At 37.0% G+C, this 15870-nt stretch overlaps 1 long non-coding RNA gene across 1 annotated transcript; it reads left to right on the top strand.

Annotated features, from left to right (window-relative positions):
• On the top strand, nt 1–4157 carry LOC148043874 (uncharacterized). The gene is made up of 2 exons (XR_015697898.1): nt 1–1195; nt 3973–4157. It is a non-coding gene; the product is annotated as an uncharacterized LOC148043874 (long non-coding RNA).
• The last annotated feature ends 11713 nt before the right edge of the window (nt 4158–15870 follow it).

Consider the following 15870-nt stretch of genomic DNA (forward strand, 5'->3'; position numbering starts at 1 on the left):
TGCTGAAAGCTGTTGCATGAATGCAAATAATATAAGAGTCCTATGTTATGGCCATTTGTAATGCCAACTTAGAAAAACCATGAAAAGGCTAACAAATGCAAAGAATATTTGTCTTATTTTAGTTTCATAATGAAATAGAATAAGGTTTTTTTAAAAAAAGCAAAGTTCAGTAAAATGAATTTCTAAGTTTAGAAATTGAACTTAATACTTTCCTTTATGTACCTTGGGACAGAGTGCAATTGCTTTCTAAGAGAATATAGAATGAGAACAGTATTTTTTTAAAAAAATAATAATAATTCACTGGTGTATTCACTGGTGTATAGCTATGATCAAATAAGTATCTTAAGCATTTCTTAAGAATCACGGGATATGTTTTAATATAACTGTGTAGCTAGTGATTATTTAAATTTCTTTTATTAAGTCATGAAATAACTCTTTCTGGAAAATCTGTGTTGAATGATATCTTTGTCTGGGATCCTACTTTAGTGGTTTCAGTGACAAATGCCAGCAAAAACGAAAGTAACATTAAGGTGCAAGGCACAAGTACCAGCATGTTGTAAAGGAAGTGTAGTGGGATGTAAGATATTTGTGCCACTGCCCACTAATCAATCTTTTATCAACAAGATCCTGCACAATTTATTTATGTGTTAGATTTCTATCCCATCGGGGACAGTTAACATCAAAACCACCTTTTATTTTATTTTATCACCACAGTGGCAACTCTAGGCGGTAGATTGAGCTGAAGATATAAGACTAAGCCATGGTTCAGAGTTTGACTCTGGCGTGGAATATGACAATATTTGCTCCAGCTGAACCTGTGCTTTAGATTGGTCAGCCACAGGAATAAAAAAGCAGGATTTAATACCATCTGATGACTAGAAGGAGCTCCTGTTTAGTTGGACCAGTCAGATGATGACGCACAACCCCTAAGCCGAAGTTTAGGTACATCCAGAAGTAAGCTGAGAAATGTTCATGAAAGGGTAAGCATGCATAATTGCAGTCAGTTCGCTACAAAGATATAGATAGCTGTTTTGTTTGCAGTCTTCGTTGGAGACAACGGTTGGCTTTCCAGCCCTTGCATCTTGTTGGTGACTCTTGACCATTGGACCAACTGACTACCTACTTGTGAAAGGGATTTGGACTATGCTCTTGCTTCTTGGACTGCATTTTGCTCTCTTCAGGCAAGCTGTGTGAGGTATGAATGCTTCTTAAATATGATAAATATTTAAAATAGATAAGCTCTCCTGACTCATTGCTGTCTGTTGTTATCTATCTACAACTGTAGTAAATCTGTCAACTTTGAATACTGTATTTATGTGTGCATAACAGAAAACTTGAAACAAAACAGGAGGTCAGTCAATAAACTTATCATATCTAAGAGTTAACTTTATTTATTTATTTGAAAGATTTATATGGATACCCAGTCACTCTCAATGACTCTGGGCAGCTTACAAATAATTTTAAAACCCAATATAGGGGAATGTATATGTATGTATGTGTGTATGTGTGTATGTATGTATGTATGTATATATGTATATGTATATATGTATATATGTGTGTGTATGTATGTATGTATGTATGTGTGTGTGTGTGTGTGTGTGTGTGTGTATTTGTGGCTAAGACGTTTGGCTAAGATGCAATACAGCACAGGTTCGAATCCCAGTAAGGTAGCTGATGAGAGCTAAATAGCTTGAAATAGATCTATACTAGTCTCCCTTTATTTATTTATCAGCACAAATTTAAAAAAAACCACAAATATAACAAAGGCAACAGTAAAAATATTGGGTTTCTGTCGTGATGGACTCTTGTGATGAGCCGATTGACAGATGATGGAAGCAGTTAGCTTCCTCCCATAATTGGGGCTTAACCAGGGGTTGTGACTCTAAATATATACCTTCTTCCCTGGCTTCAGCTGATAAGGAGGAGACCTGTGGCTTAATGGCTAAGACGTTTGCCTAAAATGCAATACAGCACAGGTTCGAATCCCTGTAAGGGTATGGCTAGCTGATGAGAGCTAAATAGCTTGAAATAGATTTATACTAGTCTCTCTTTATTTATTTATCAGCACAAATAAAATAAAAAAACACAAATATAACAAAGGCAATAGTAAAAATATTGGGTTTCTGTCGTGATGGACTTTTGTGACGAGCCGATTGACAGATGATGGAAGCAGTTAGCTTCCTCCCATAATTGGGGCTTACCAGAGATTGTGACTATATATATATATATATATATATATATATATATATATATATATATATATATATATATATATATATATATGTGTGTGTGTGTGTGTGTGTGTGTGTGTGTGTGTGTGTGTGTGTGTGTGTGTGTGTGTGTGTGTGTGTGTGTGTACACACACACATACATACATACATATAGATATACACACACATACATATATACATACACACACACACACACAAACATATCCAAATATCCAATTTCTCCTATCCTAGAATTGTACTTCCTTAATTACTAAACCACGCAAACTGGGACATGGTGGCTCAGGCTAAGATATTAAGCTTGTCGATCATAAAGCAATTCCCTAGAGCTGCATAACAGAGTGAGCAGAAAAATAGGAACCACCTTTGGTGGGAAGGTAACAGAATTCCATGTGTCTTCAGCATTTAGTCATGCTGGCCCTATGATTAAATGTTCCGAGATGACTTCGGACAGTGTTAGCTCTTTGGATTTGAAACGGATTTGAGCACCACCCCATAAGGTCCGGAACGACTACCATATATGTACAAAGGGAACTTTTACCTTACATTAGCTGTCTTCTATTTATTACTCATGTAATGTGCAATATATGTAAAAATGAATGGTACTTCAATCTCAATATCAAAGCCCATCATTATGTTTTTGATCCTATCTTTGAGACACCCCTGTAGTTATCTACACCCATTCCCTTGTATCCCCATTTACTAAGAACAGCGCATTCCCCCCTGATTTATGCTCCCAAAGATAATAGTATAATTTGAGAAAAGAAAGTCATTAAACTTTACTAAAGAAGTTGAGGTCACCACTCATCCTAAACTTTTGGTTCTTTCAAGACCCTCAAGAAGATGTAAAACATACAAAATGCGGCAAGCTGAAGAATATTCAATAACCTGGCATGTAGTATTGAATGCAAGTGTTTTGCTTTGTTTGGTTCAGGAACATGAAAAAAATAGCAATAAAAAGAATATATTATCAAAAGCAATGAAGAATGCCTTTTCAGATCTTTAGTCAAAGGATCTTTAATCCAAGAAGAAAAATAGAAACTTCTGTAAAAAGACAAATAACAGATGTCTCTGAGCTTACATTCATTTACACTGAATTTAAGCATTATTTATCATTTTGACATATTATTTGGGACTTTATTCTTTCATTCTTCCAGCAAACTTACAGAGATAATTATGGTACTACGTGTGCTTCTACCAAAAGGCATTTTAAACCACTCTTTTAGGGTGGAGAAAAACCTGATGGCTGAGGGAGAAAAAGTATATCTCATCAAAGCTCTATCAGCACCTATCAGATAGGGCACTACAGAGGTGGGCTCCTTCCGGTTTGCACCGGTTAGGTAGGTAGTAACTCAGCCAGTCACACCCCCGAACTGGTTCTATCTTGTTTTTTGCTTCTGCACATGTACAGAACCAATTTTTTTACTACTGCACATGTGCATGTGCACATCAAGTGCGCATCCCCAAAACACGTCCCTGAGCGAACCGGCAGTAACCGAAGCCAGAAACCACCCCTGGGGCACTACCACAAAGTGATAATGTTTTTGTTCATTCATAACAATTCTCTTTACATATGGAAGTCACTGACTAACATGGGGATCTACATTATTGAAATACCAGGAGGGGTGCCATTATAGATAATGATCATAATTGGGTCCCACAACTTGGTGATTAAGTCAAAAGATCACTAAATAAATCTAAAATGGTGGTTATTATCTTACTTCACCTTTCTTTTGCTTTACAGGTGGGGGGAATTGTAAATGCAAGGATTGGACAGAAAGTTATTTTTCATCATTGTTGTAACTGAGAACTGAACAAACTAAATGAGGACTACCTGAAGTGGCTTAATATCTACATTTTTATGTTTATTCCATGCTATCCTGTGCAAATGCTTGAGAAATGAGAAATAATAAATTATGTTTCTCCTCATTTCTGGGCATGTAAATATGTAAGGATCTAGAGTGGATTGTTACTATCTGGACAGCTCTTGTATTGTAGGAAAGAAGAAACTGCTTCTACACGGACCTCTCCCTTCTTGGACAAGAAAAGAGAGCTATCACAATTTTTTACAGGAAACAGTTGCAGATTTTTTCACCTTTTTTTTAAACTATACAAATAATGTAATGATGCAGAAAATTCCTTAACTACTAAAATGAAGAAATAATATGATATATTACTATATATATATTACAGAAAAGCTATCAGCATTTCCTAGCAAAAGCATTTCCTACTAAAATATAAACCATCTTGTCAAAAAAGGGCACCAATGCCTTCTCTATTCAAACCTATTTTATCCACATCAGGCAGAAAAGCTAAACTTCCATTAACTTCCTTTGAAAATGCTGTCTTGACTAGAAGTTTCTATTCTATTTCAATTTTCTTTTTTGGCAAAATGTAATGGCAATTTTTTATCTGCCAGCTTGAGATAATTATCTATAATTTAAATAAATTGCCAAAGGGGATTTTGCAATTAATTAATGGAATGGAATTAATGGAATGGTAGCTCAATTCTAAAAACAAATCTAATTCTGAAGTAAAAGGCTTAAATGAACAGATGGACATTTCAAAAAAAATATATCCTGAAGTAAATGAACAAATAGGTAAAGTGAAAGTTTCTTTGTGCAGGCTTATTCCTTGAAGAGAGGACCAAAGATATATTGGATTTCTGGTCATGTCTTGTGATTTGTAATAATTTCCAAACGTAATTTTGCGGAAATAACAATAATGCAGACACGATTTATATCACTTCAATGATAGCTGTGATGATGGTATAAGTCACTAATATGGAAATGGCAATTGACTCATGCTGATATATGTACATCAAATTATATGTGCATTGATTATGAACATTGATTTTACCATTTATGAGATCAGGTAAATTGACAATTTATGTCCCAAAAGATCCATTTTGTCAGTCCTCAAAGAAAACCAATCATTATTTACTTAATGAATCTCATGCAGGAATATCTTTCCATGTAATTTATGTAAGCATTTTCTATTAGAAGTTGAATTTATTGCAGAGTTTCAACATACTTTGATCATTTTAGAGCAGAGCTCTACAAAATTTTCAGCTTTGCAGACTGGAAGGTGGGGAGGCAATGGGTTGTACAAGCTGCAAATGTAGTGTGTGCACACATGCTTGCTCACTACTCATGCAAGTGAAGATATGCATGTGCTCACATACACTCGCCAGCCATTCCCACAGCCCAGTTGCAAACCCCCAAAACCCACTAGTGGGCCACAGCCCACAGGTTTGGGATTCCTGATTTAGAGGTAATCTAATCATCCTTGTGAAGTTAAGCCTTCTATATACTCTGATATACTCCTACAATTTCTAATATTTTGTCTTTGTTTTTCATAATATATGAAAAGAACTATATGGATGCTACCTGTAGTTTTCTCATCTGCTGCAGAATCCTTGTGCCAATGGTACAATATTTCAGAGGTCATGGCATAACATTGAGTTTAAAAAGTTAAGAGAAATTGAGAACAAGTATAAACATATCCTATATGTATAAAGAGGAAGCAGTGACAAAATAATTTTTAATTACAGAAGATACCTGGCTTTCATTCTAATGATTGCAGACATGTACCTCTAATTTGTTAGTGGACATATCTCAGGCAGGAACATCCTAGTTTATCTCACATGCTCAGATTACTTTGATATCAAATGCTGGCAGAATTAAAGCAGGAAAAAATGCTTGGGAAAATGTTTTTATTTATTTATCTGTCATATATTTATAGCATCTCAGTTGTCCATCAGATGTAGTGACTTTGTAAAGTTCATAAGAAAATGCATTTATATGAGTTTTTGAGCTGGTTTAAACATGTTCACATGTTTAAACATTTTCAATAGTAATTTATTAAAAATTAAAATTTCAAAGATAAAAACCAATACAAACTTTATAAAAAGAACAAAAAGATTAAGAACAAATGAAAAGTGCAGAAAAGAAAATCACAGACAAATTGAAAAAAGAAAAGGTAATAAAACAATAAACAAGTTTAATAATTTATCACCTTCTTTTAAAATACAACACATGCCCTGTTCTTCCCATATCTCATTCTTAACTATACCAAAATCCAAAAGCCTTTTGATTCATTCCTTATCAGCAATAGTCTAATGCCTCTTTTAATATTGATCAAATAAATTGACTTTATATTGTTTCTATTTATTTTTAACAAATTTGATATCTAATCTATTTAAATAATGTCCTAGACTTGATATATTTTAATTTCTTTCCTTGTCTCTTCTCACAAAATTGTTCAAAGTTTAACAACTCTCTTTTGTAAATCCTTGAAAGTTATCCTGATCACTCACTTTGTATATCCCTTTAAATGATTATAGTGTTGGCGGGTTTATTTTGCATATCATAGCACCTTTTTCCATATCATTCTGAAGCATGTAATTTTTCAATTCACTTTGAGATCAATCTCAATATGGTCAGGTAAATGTATTCCTTTTCATAACATCTTTTAAACACTGTGCATTAACAGAGATAGACACTCTTAAAATTTACTTCTATTGCTCAAAGTATCCTTCAATATCCCCAAAATTAAAATATTTTGCTTCATTCTGTGTTAGCAAGTCAAATGTAAGTATTCTTGTCCTTTAATTGTAATCTTTAGTTCCTTGTAGTTACCTTTGCTGTTCAACCTTCAAAGTTTCCTTTAATAATTTTTTTAAAGAATTCAAAACAAAAGCATTTTCCCATAGGAAGTATTGTAATACTTAATAATTAATTCTAATAATTAATTCCAAAATCTTACTCTCTACTATTCAGACTATTTGTAACTTTACAAATTCTTTAAAATGTTCTAATCACCTTTTACTGTTTCTTCAAAAAAATAAATATCATTCAATTGCTATTTAAAATTTCTACAAAAAATTGAAGGAAGCTCACTTGGTATTTTCAGACTTGTCAATTCAAAAGTTTGGATACAATAATAAAAAGAAGTTAGCAAGCAATTTATGAAAATGATGAGAAAATGAAGCATGCAAACTCTTTTTAAAAGTGCTGGCCTTGGTTTGAGCAAGAGGGCTATCCCCTCGTCTCCCCAAATGCTAAGCCCACCAGAGGTCACTGTCTTGCAGTCACTTTCTGGAGCACTTGTGAATGTTCTCCCATCCTGTCTATGTCTGGAGAGGAATTACAAAGAGCTGGTCTAATTAGCAGCTCTTCATTCCACTGCAGTTGGCAGCAGCTCCACTTTTAGCAGAGCTGTTTTCAGTTCACCATTTCTTCAGCTGGTTTAAATGTTTAAAATGTTTCAGGGTAAGATGACTGCTGAGAATCCTTTAGATCCTTTCTGCCTATCATTCTTTCCTTTTCCACTCCCATGCAATCCTGAGCCATGCAATCCTGGGAGATTTTGTGTGAGAGACAAATATATATTGAAGAATCCTATAAACCTTCTGATGTTATCATAGGAAGCGCAGGCTTTTTTTATAATCTGCAATGAAACTTCATATTTCTATCTCTAGCTAGTTTTTTCTTCTAAAACTGACTATAAAGCTTGGATATTTTCATCTTTACCTTTACGTTGGTTTAAGTCTACCTTTACAAATTATATCTATCAAACTGATAGTCTTTCAGGGTCCAGTTTTGATTGATTAATTGAACAGAAAGTGAACAACCATTTTCCAGTCGTGGGTTTCCATTTTTTTTTACTACTGGTTCACTTGTGTGTGTGCATGTGTGCATGCGTGACACTTCTGAGCATGCACAGAAGCATCCAGGCGGGTGGGCGGAGCGTCCCGCTGCCACCATTACCGGTTCACCTGATCCGGGCCGAACCGGGAGCAACCCACCTCTGCCCTCTTTCTCATAGAAACCATGCCTATAGAATTGCCTCTAGATCAGATGGGAGGGCATATAAATCTAATAAATAAAATAAATAGAAATAAAAAATGTATTTTATTGATACCTAATTCGCATAGTTATTTCTAGGTTGCATATTCATTTCCAGCACAAAAGATTGTAGGGTTTTTTCTCATATTCAGAAGAGAAACTTGGGGACAGTGCAATCAATTTGCCAGCTGTGGTCCAGTATGTTCCACAATAAGAAATTAATTATATTAATCAAATGCAAATGAAATACTAATGTTGCTGCCCTCTAATTTATGATAATGATTCCAAGTGCCAGCTTCTGTATTGAATATTCCAAGGAAAGCATCAGACTGCTAATTGAAATATGAACTTATTTTCTTCCACTATCACCAGTCTCCCTTTAAAAAAAAGATGCTATAGCTCAAGGCACCCTCCCCTTCACTCTGACTCCTGTCAGGCTTGGAAACCATCTTTTGCATTTGGCCCTTCAGGTCTGCCGCATTTATTGCTGTGGGGAAACGGGAAGGGGGATTATATGGAGTATGGGAGATATATAGTCATAATAACATTCCTTTCTCACAGAGTCAAGGGCATGCACCTAGAGGGGTGTGACTGGGAGGCATCTCCAGTTGGGATGGTGTCTGATTCAGCCACGTGATGCACATATAGGTGCTGGGTAGGGACTGGCAGTGGTTAAATGCAGCACTGCAGGCTACTGCTAGATCAGCAGGTCAGCGGTTCAAATCTCACCGGCTCAGGGTTGACTCAGCCTTCCATCCTTCCGAGGTGGGTAAAATGAGGACCCAGATTGTTGGGGGCAATATGCTGACTCTCTGTAAACCGCTTAGAGAGGCCTGAAAGGCCTATGAAGCGGTATATAAGTCCACTGCTATTGCTATTTGGGTGGGGAAAACCTGGAAGCGTTCAGATTCGGATTTTCCAGATGTGCCAATATGACATCTCTAATAAAGTGGAATTTTGAGCCTTGGAGTCTTATTTCATGGGGGGGGTGTTACTTGGAACCCTGACACATTCCTTGTTTCTAAGTAGTGGGATCAGTCTACAATTGCTCAAAATTGGGAGGAATGCACTCTGCCATGTTGCTTTGCAATTCACAATGTTGTTGGAATTTTTATTAACTATGAAAGCATAGTAATAATATTTAATAATTTTCAGGTCTAACTGCATCTTACAATGCAAGCCTTTGTAATTCTTAAGTGGTATTGTATTAAATAGTACTTACTCTCAGCAAAACCCAATCCCATTCACCTTCAGCAAACCAATCATACTAATAATATAATGCAATAATTGAAACAACTCAGTATATATTCATCTTCCTTTTGAAAGGAAAGTCCAGTTTCATGAGATGTATTCTTACTCATGAAGATCTACAATCTTTATCAATAACTTGAAATTATTTGCCATCCATTGTGACCTGTGTACTTTTTATATACTTTTTTATCAAGAAAAATGTATGCCTCTTCCTCAAAATCAATAAGACACATATATTTGTGGGTTTTTAAATTACAAATCCTATTGCATTGAAATGTCTAATTTGATCCTCCACCAGATTAAAAACTATATTATCTTTGTATACAAGGGTGCTAATTTGAATTCATCTTTGAAATCTTGATGTATCAAATGCTAGAAACATATGGAAAATAAAAGGTTTTTTTCTAGTATCATGGCAGAGGAGGGGTTGGGAATGCATATTTATTGTTAAAAAAACTGTAAATATATATGTGTTGTCTTTCAATTATTATACCAATACTCAGAGAAACTCACAATGATATAAAATCTATCAACAGTGGAACTGTACAATGTCTTAAAACAGATGAATATGGAATTGAGTTCTATGACAAAATGGTTGTCTGTCAAGAGATCATCCAGTTGGTTAATGATTTTCAATAAATTTAATGACCTGCAGAAAGAATTGTACCTAGCTATCAGAAAGGGGCAAAAATAATTTTCTATAGAAAATGCTATTAAGCTTGGTGGGACCAAGAGAAAAACCGCATTTCAATTCTTTGAAGTTTGGGCACTATAATCTATGAGAGAATCAGGAACATGACGAATAATACTAGGGATGTACAATAGTTATCATAAATAATAAAACATGTTTTAGATTTAAAATTCAGTTACTTTCAAGGCAATTACAACACAAATCACTGGGAAATAGCACTAGAAATGTGTTTTAGGGGTCTGGGGCAATAATTATGCCTGGGGAAAAGCACGGACACAGAAATGAAAGTTTCAGTTTAGATTAAGATAGAAGATCTCTTCTACTTTTGAAGATGAGGGAACAAATGCCCACCTCCTCTTAAAGCAAATTAGGCAAAGCAGAGTGGATCAAAAGTCAAATTCCATGTAATTTGTGATTAGTCAGGGTAGATTCTTGTGTCCTTTGTGGTAGAGAGGGTGGATGTAAACCACTGCATTCAGAACCCTCTACCAATGTTCAGCCCAAATTTGTCATTCTGAAGCTATTTGTGTACAGTCAGTGCTACAGCAGCTGGATCAATAAAGAACTTCTGTGTATGTATGTGTGTGTAGGAGGAGAGAGGGAGAGATAAATAAAGATAGACAGAGTGTGCATTAAAGTCTTGGTAAAGAAGAGAATTGTTTTTAATTTTTCTCTCAAATTTAAAGTCAGTTTGACCTTTCCTCTCCTTGAGTGCTTTTTCAGGTCAATCTCAGCAGGATAATATTTCTTTTATTAACTAAGCTGAGCTAGCTAATCCAATGGAAGTGTCTTTTGAGGGCTGAATGATTCTTCTAAATAAGCTAAAGTCCTTTTTATAACTTTTATAATTAGCTGTTGAGAGAGAGTGTGTGTGAGAGAGAGAGAGGAGCTATATTTAGAAAGTCCCTGTTGCTATTTTTTTTAACTTGCAAGCTTGTTTTTTCATAGATTTCATAGCTATTGGTACACGCTAAGCTCACCATTTCAGTTCTTTGTTACCTAATTAGAAACATTCTGGTTCTGACATTATAAGGTGGACCCTTCTCCAGCTTGACCAGCCAACTAGATATTGAACTTGAATCTTGCCTAGCAAGGAGTTAGTTTAGCCTCATTCTTCCCAACTCCAACCATACTAGACATATTTTTAAAATCCACAGAATAAAAAAGGTATAAAATGGATAACAATGGTTTGTGTAAGTTCTGTGGAGATGCCCGGGAGCAGACTTATCCAGTTATATGGGAACAGTTTGATTCTTTGGACCTAAAGAAGGGACAAGATCCTAAAGAATGCAAACACCACCACCTGTGCATTAGATCCATGCCCCTTCTGGCTGATTAATAACAATAGCACTTATGCATAAATACTGCTTACAGTGCTTCACAGCCTTCTGTAAACAATTTACAGTTTAAGGGATCAGCATATTGCTCCAGCAATCTGGGTCCCCATTTTACCTTGGAAGGATGGAAGCCTGAGTCCATCTTGAGCCGGTGAGATTCGAACTGCCAAACTGCAGTCAGCTGGCAGTCAGCAGATGTAGCCTGCAGTACTGCATTCTAATCACTGTGTCACCATGGTTCTTAAGGTTGTCTAGCAGGTGTCATATGGATTAATTCAAGCTATGGTGAATATATCATTGTTGCAATGGTGTTTCCAGCTCCTTTTAAGAGGCATTGGTGTACTGCTACTCAAGAAGCTATTGTTGGATCCTACCATTCTGGACAACTTTCATCCAATCTCCCACCTCCCCTTTTGGGGAAAGGTGGTTGAGCAAGTTTTCTGCTCAGTCACCCATGCCTATTTAGACTATTGCAACATGCTCTACCGGGGATTACCCTTGAAAAGTATCCAGAATCTTCCTCTGGTACAGAATGCAGCCACATAAGCTACATTGGGTGAGCAAAGAAGGGCACATGTAATACCTCTGCTCCATGATCTGCATTGGATGCTAGTTTGCTTCTATGTTTAATTCAAGGTGTTAGTTGTGAACCAGACTATCTATGGAAGGACCTCCATCCCATTATATCAGTCCATTCCACCCAGTCAAGTATGGAAGGTATGCTGTGGACCCTATCAGTTAAAAAAATCTAACTGATGGGGTTTTGTCTGCCATTGTCCCTACTCTGTGGAATATTCTCCCCAATGAGGTGAGAGAGGCTCTCACTCTCCTGGCCCTCCTAAAAGGATTCAAAACATGGTTCTAGATGTGGAGCCCATGCAGGCATGGAGTTGGTTGATGCCCTTAGGCCCTCACTTCACATTTTTAATTGATATTTGTTGCAGCCTCGTAAGTCCTCAGACTTACGAATGACAGCTCGGCAGCAGCCAGGCGCATCTTAGCCAATCAGACGCGCCTGCCGGTTGCCGGGCTGTCATACGCGAGGCAATTGGTTGAACCGTTTGACAGCCGAGTATAAAAGGCTGTCAAATGACGGAGACTTGCCGGTCTACTTACTGTTGACGTTCTATTACGTTCTTGCTTGAATAAATGGTTAACGGTTACCTCAGACGCCTCCGTTTACTTACTACCGCCGATCTAACAATATTTAACAGGGTTTAATTATTCTTGTCTTCTTCTAAAAACTTTTAATTTTTAATCCTAACATTTTAATTTTATACACCGATTTTATATTCTGACATTTTATTGTACAGAGTAACTACCCATAGGGAGATGGCTGATTCAGAAATCATAAAAATAAACAAAGAAAAATAAGCATATACACATGATAGGACAGTTTTTTTGTCATTTGAATACTAGTATTTAATTGTGGGAAAGGTGAAGGGACCCTCTATCTCAGGGTCCCTCAAATTATGACCAGTGGGCCACATACCGCCCACTGAAGCCATTAATCCAGCCCACATGGGGCCATGAGGTTGCCCCGCCCACATCACCCCACTACCCATCATCCCCCACCTGCCTTTTGGAAGCCAGAGCAGTCAAAAATGGGATGCGCAGAGGCCTCTGGAGTCCAAAACCAGGCTTGTTTTTTGCCTCTCTGGCTTCCAGACAGAGAGGGGCCAAGGAGGTAGGGGACACACACACACAAACAGACAAATTGAAGTCCCTCATACACACCCCAAGGCAGCCACTTCCTTTCACTAACCTGTTTCCCACCTCCAAGTTTAATTTGTATGTATTGTTTGGACTGCTAAATTGGCCATGCCCACCCAGTCACATGACTACTTAGCAATGCCCACCCAGCTTGTCCAGCCCCCCAACAGTCTGAGGGACTGTGAATTGGCCCTCTATTTAAAAAGTTTGAGGATCCCTGCTCTATCTGATGCTCGTCTATTTATTAGCAATAGCAATAGCAATAGCAGTGGACTTATATACCACTTCATAGGCCTTTCAGCCCTCTCTAAGCAGTTTACAGAGAGTCAGCATATTGCCCCCAACAATCTGGGTCCTCATTTTACCCACCTCGGAAGGATGGAAGGCTGAGTCAACCCTGAGCCGGTGAGATTTGAACCGCTGACCTGCTGATCTAGCAGTAGCCTGCAGTGCTGCATTTAACCACTGCGCCACCTTGGCTCTTAGATAGATAGCATTCTGATATTTACATAGCTAATAAATGATTGATCCTCTATTTATATACTGCCAAAAGATAAGGAACATTGATTGTAAGTGTTAAGAGTCTATTCACTCTTCTTGTTTTGAAGAATATTGGGCAATGTATTACCATCTAATGAGCTATTAAAAAGTCACTAGAGTCTGAGCTACAAAAAAAAAAACATTGTCCCAAAGTTTGGCATCGGTTCAGGTGACAAAGTGACCTTTGCTTAGCTCATTCTTTAACAATAAATCCCTGACAAGAAGGATGACTGAAACTAAGTTTGAATTATCAATCTTGGAGATATGATTATAGTGTGGTCAGAATACTAGAATGACAGAGTTGGAAGGGACCTTTGAGATCTTCTAATCCAACCCCTTGATCAAGCAGGAGACCCTATTTCAGATAAATGGTAGTCCAAATAGTTCAAGTGCAAGAGGACCTCAGGTTATGCACAAGATCTGTCTGGGGTACTGCAACCCTGTATAAGATCAAATAAATAAACAGTGTGAGAGAAGATATGTTTTACAATTTTCTATCTTTCTGTGAGCTGGTGACTAGAAAAAAGAATTCCTGTTAAGACCTCTAAATAATTCTAGGTGAACCTACTAAATGCCAGCCATTACGTTTTATTTTTATCCTGTGTCAGTCTTCCAAATTTTACTACTGAGATATTTTAGATCAATAAAGTGTCCAATAATAAAGTGGGCACATTTTCAAAAATTTTCAATCTATAAAATTTGCTTTTCTTTTCCATCGATTATTTATTTAATGGGGAATTGAATGGTGTCACAGTAGAGACTACCATTTATTTTTAATCATCTTCTTATGTCAAGAAAGTTCGCTGAAGCAGTTTTCTTCAATTTGATTATCTCCAGATGTTTTGGATTTCTATTCTCAAGAACCCCAACCAAATTAGAGCAAATTGAAGAATAACAGCAGATATAAAAACCATAGTTTTTCTTTAGGAGGAACATTCAAAGCTTTGAGGAAGGCAAAATATGAAGGAAGAAGGGAGCAGAAAGGGGGGGGGGAGATCAAGCAGCTTCACAAAGTTAGAGTAAATTGAATTTAATGATCCAATAACCCAGTCAATGTTTTCTTTGTGATTTAATGCTAATTGACTTTCTGAAAATGTATCCATCCCTCTCTTAATGAAAAAGTTTCTCACAAGGAACTTCTTGTGGAACAATAGATTCTTTATTCAATATGTTTTAGCACTTGACTTCAGAAACATAAGCTTTTATCTGTAAAGCCTGATAAATATTTTATAGAAGAAAACTGTAGATGTCTGCAGTTTTGCTTCACAACATCCAGCCAAGGAAGTAGTATAGGTCTGTTTTTACAGTGCATTCACAATAGCTTTTTTGGCCCAAATATATTCAACACTTAAATGAATACAAACAGATTCAGGTTCCTAATTTTGAATCTTCTTGATTTGAAGGGGTCCTGGATTAAATCTCCTTTAGTAGCTGTTTTCCAAATTACGAGTATAGTAATGTTAAGAAGTTTGTTGTCAGGTGCGAAGTCGTGTCTGACCTATCATGCTCCAATGGACAACATTCCTCCAGACCTTCCTGTCGTCTACCATCTTCTGGAGTCCATTTAAGCTCACACTGACTGCTTCAGTGATTCCATCTAGCCACCTCATTCTCTGTTGTCCCTTCTTCATTTTCCATCAATCTTTCCCAGCATTAGGCTCTTCTCCAGTGAGTCTTTACTTCTCATTAGGTGGCCAAAGTATTTGAGTTTCATCTTCAGGATCTGGCCTTCTAAAGAGCAGCCAGAGTTGATCTCCTCTAGGACTAACCAGTTTGATCACCTGGCAGTCCAAGGGACTTGCAGGAGTTTTCTCCAGCACCTTAGTTCAAAGGCCTCAATTCTCTGGCACTCAGCCTTTCTTATGGTCCAACTTTCACAGCCATACATTGCTACTGGGAAAACCATAACCTTGACTATATGCACTTTTGTTGGCAGGGTGATGTCTCTGCTTTTTAGTATGCTGTCTAGATTTGCCATAGCTTTCCATCCCAGGGGGAAGCATCTTTTAATTTGCAGTCCCCTGCAATGATCTTGGAGCCCAGGAAAATAAAATCTGTCACTACCTCCATTTCTTTCCTATCTATTTGCTAGGAATTGAGAGGGTCGGATGCCATGATCTTAGTTTTCTTAAAGTTGAGTTTCAAGCCAACTTTTGCACTCTCCTTCCTCACCCGCATCATGAGGCTGTTTAGTTCCTCTTCACTTTCTGCCATTAGAGTGGTATCCTCTGCATATCTGAGGTTCTTGACATTTCTCCCAG

This window comes from Thamnophis sirtalis, unplaced genomic scaffold (genome assembly GCF_051295495.1).
Source record: "Thamnophis sirtalis isolate CommonGarterSnake01/CBP01778 unplaced genomic scaffold, rThaSir2_p1.2 scaffold_10, whole genome shotgun sequence".
Taxonomy (NCBI): domain Eukaryota; kingdom Metazoa; phylum Chordata; class Lepidosauria; order Squamata; family Natricidae; genus Thamnophis; species Thamnophis sirtalis.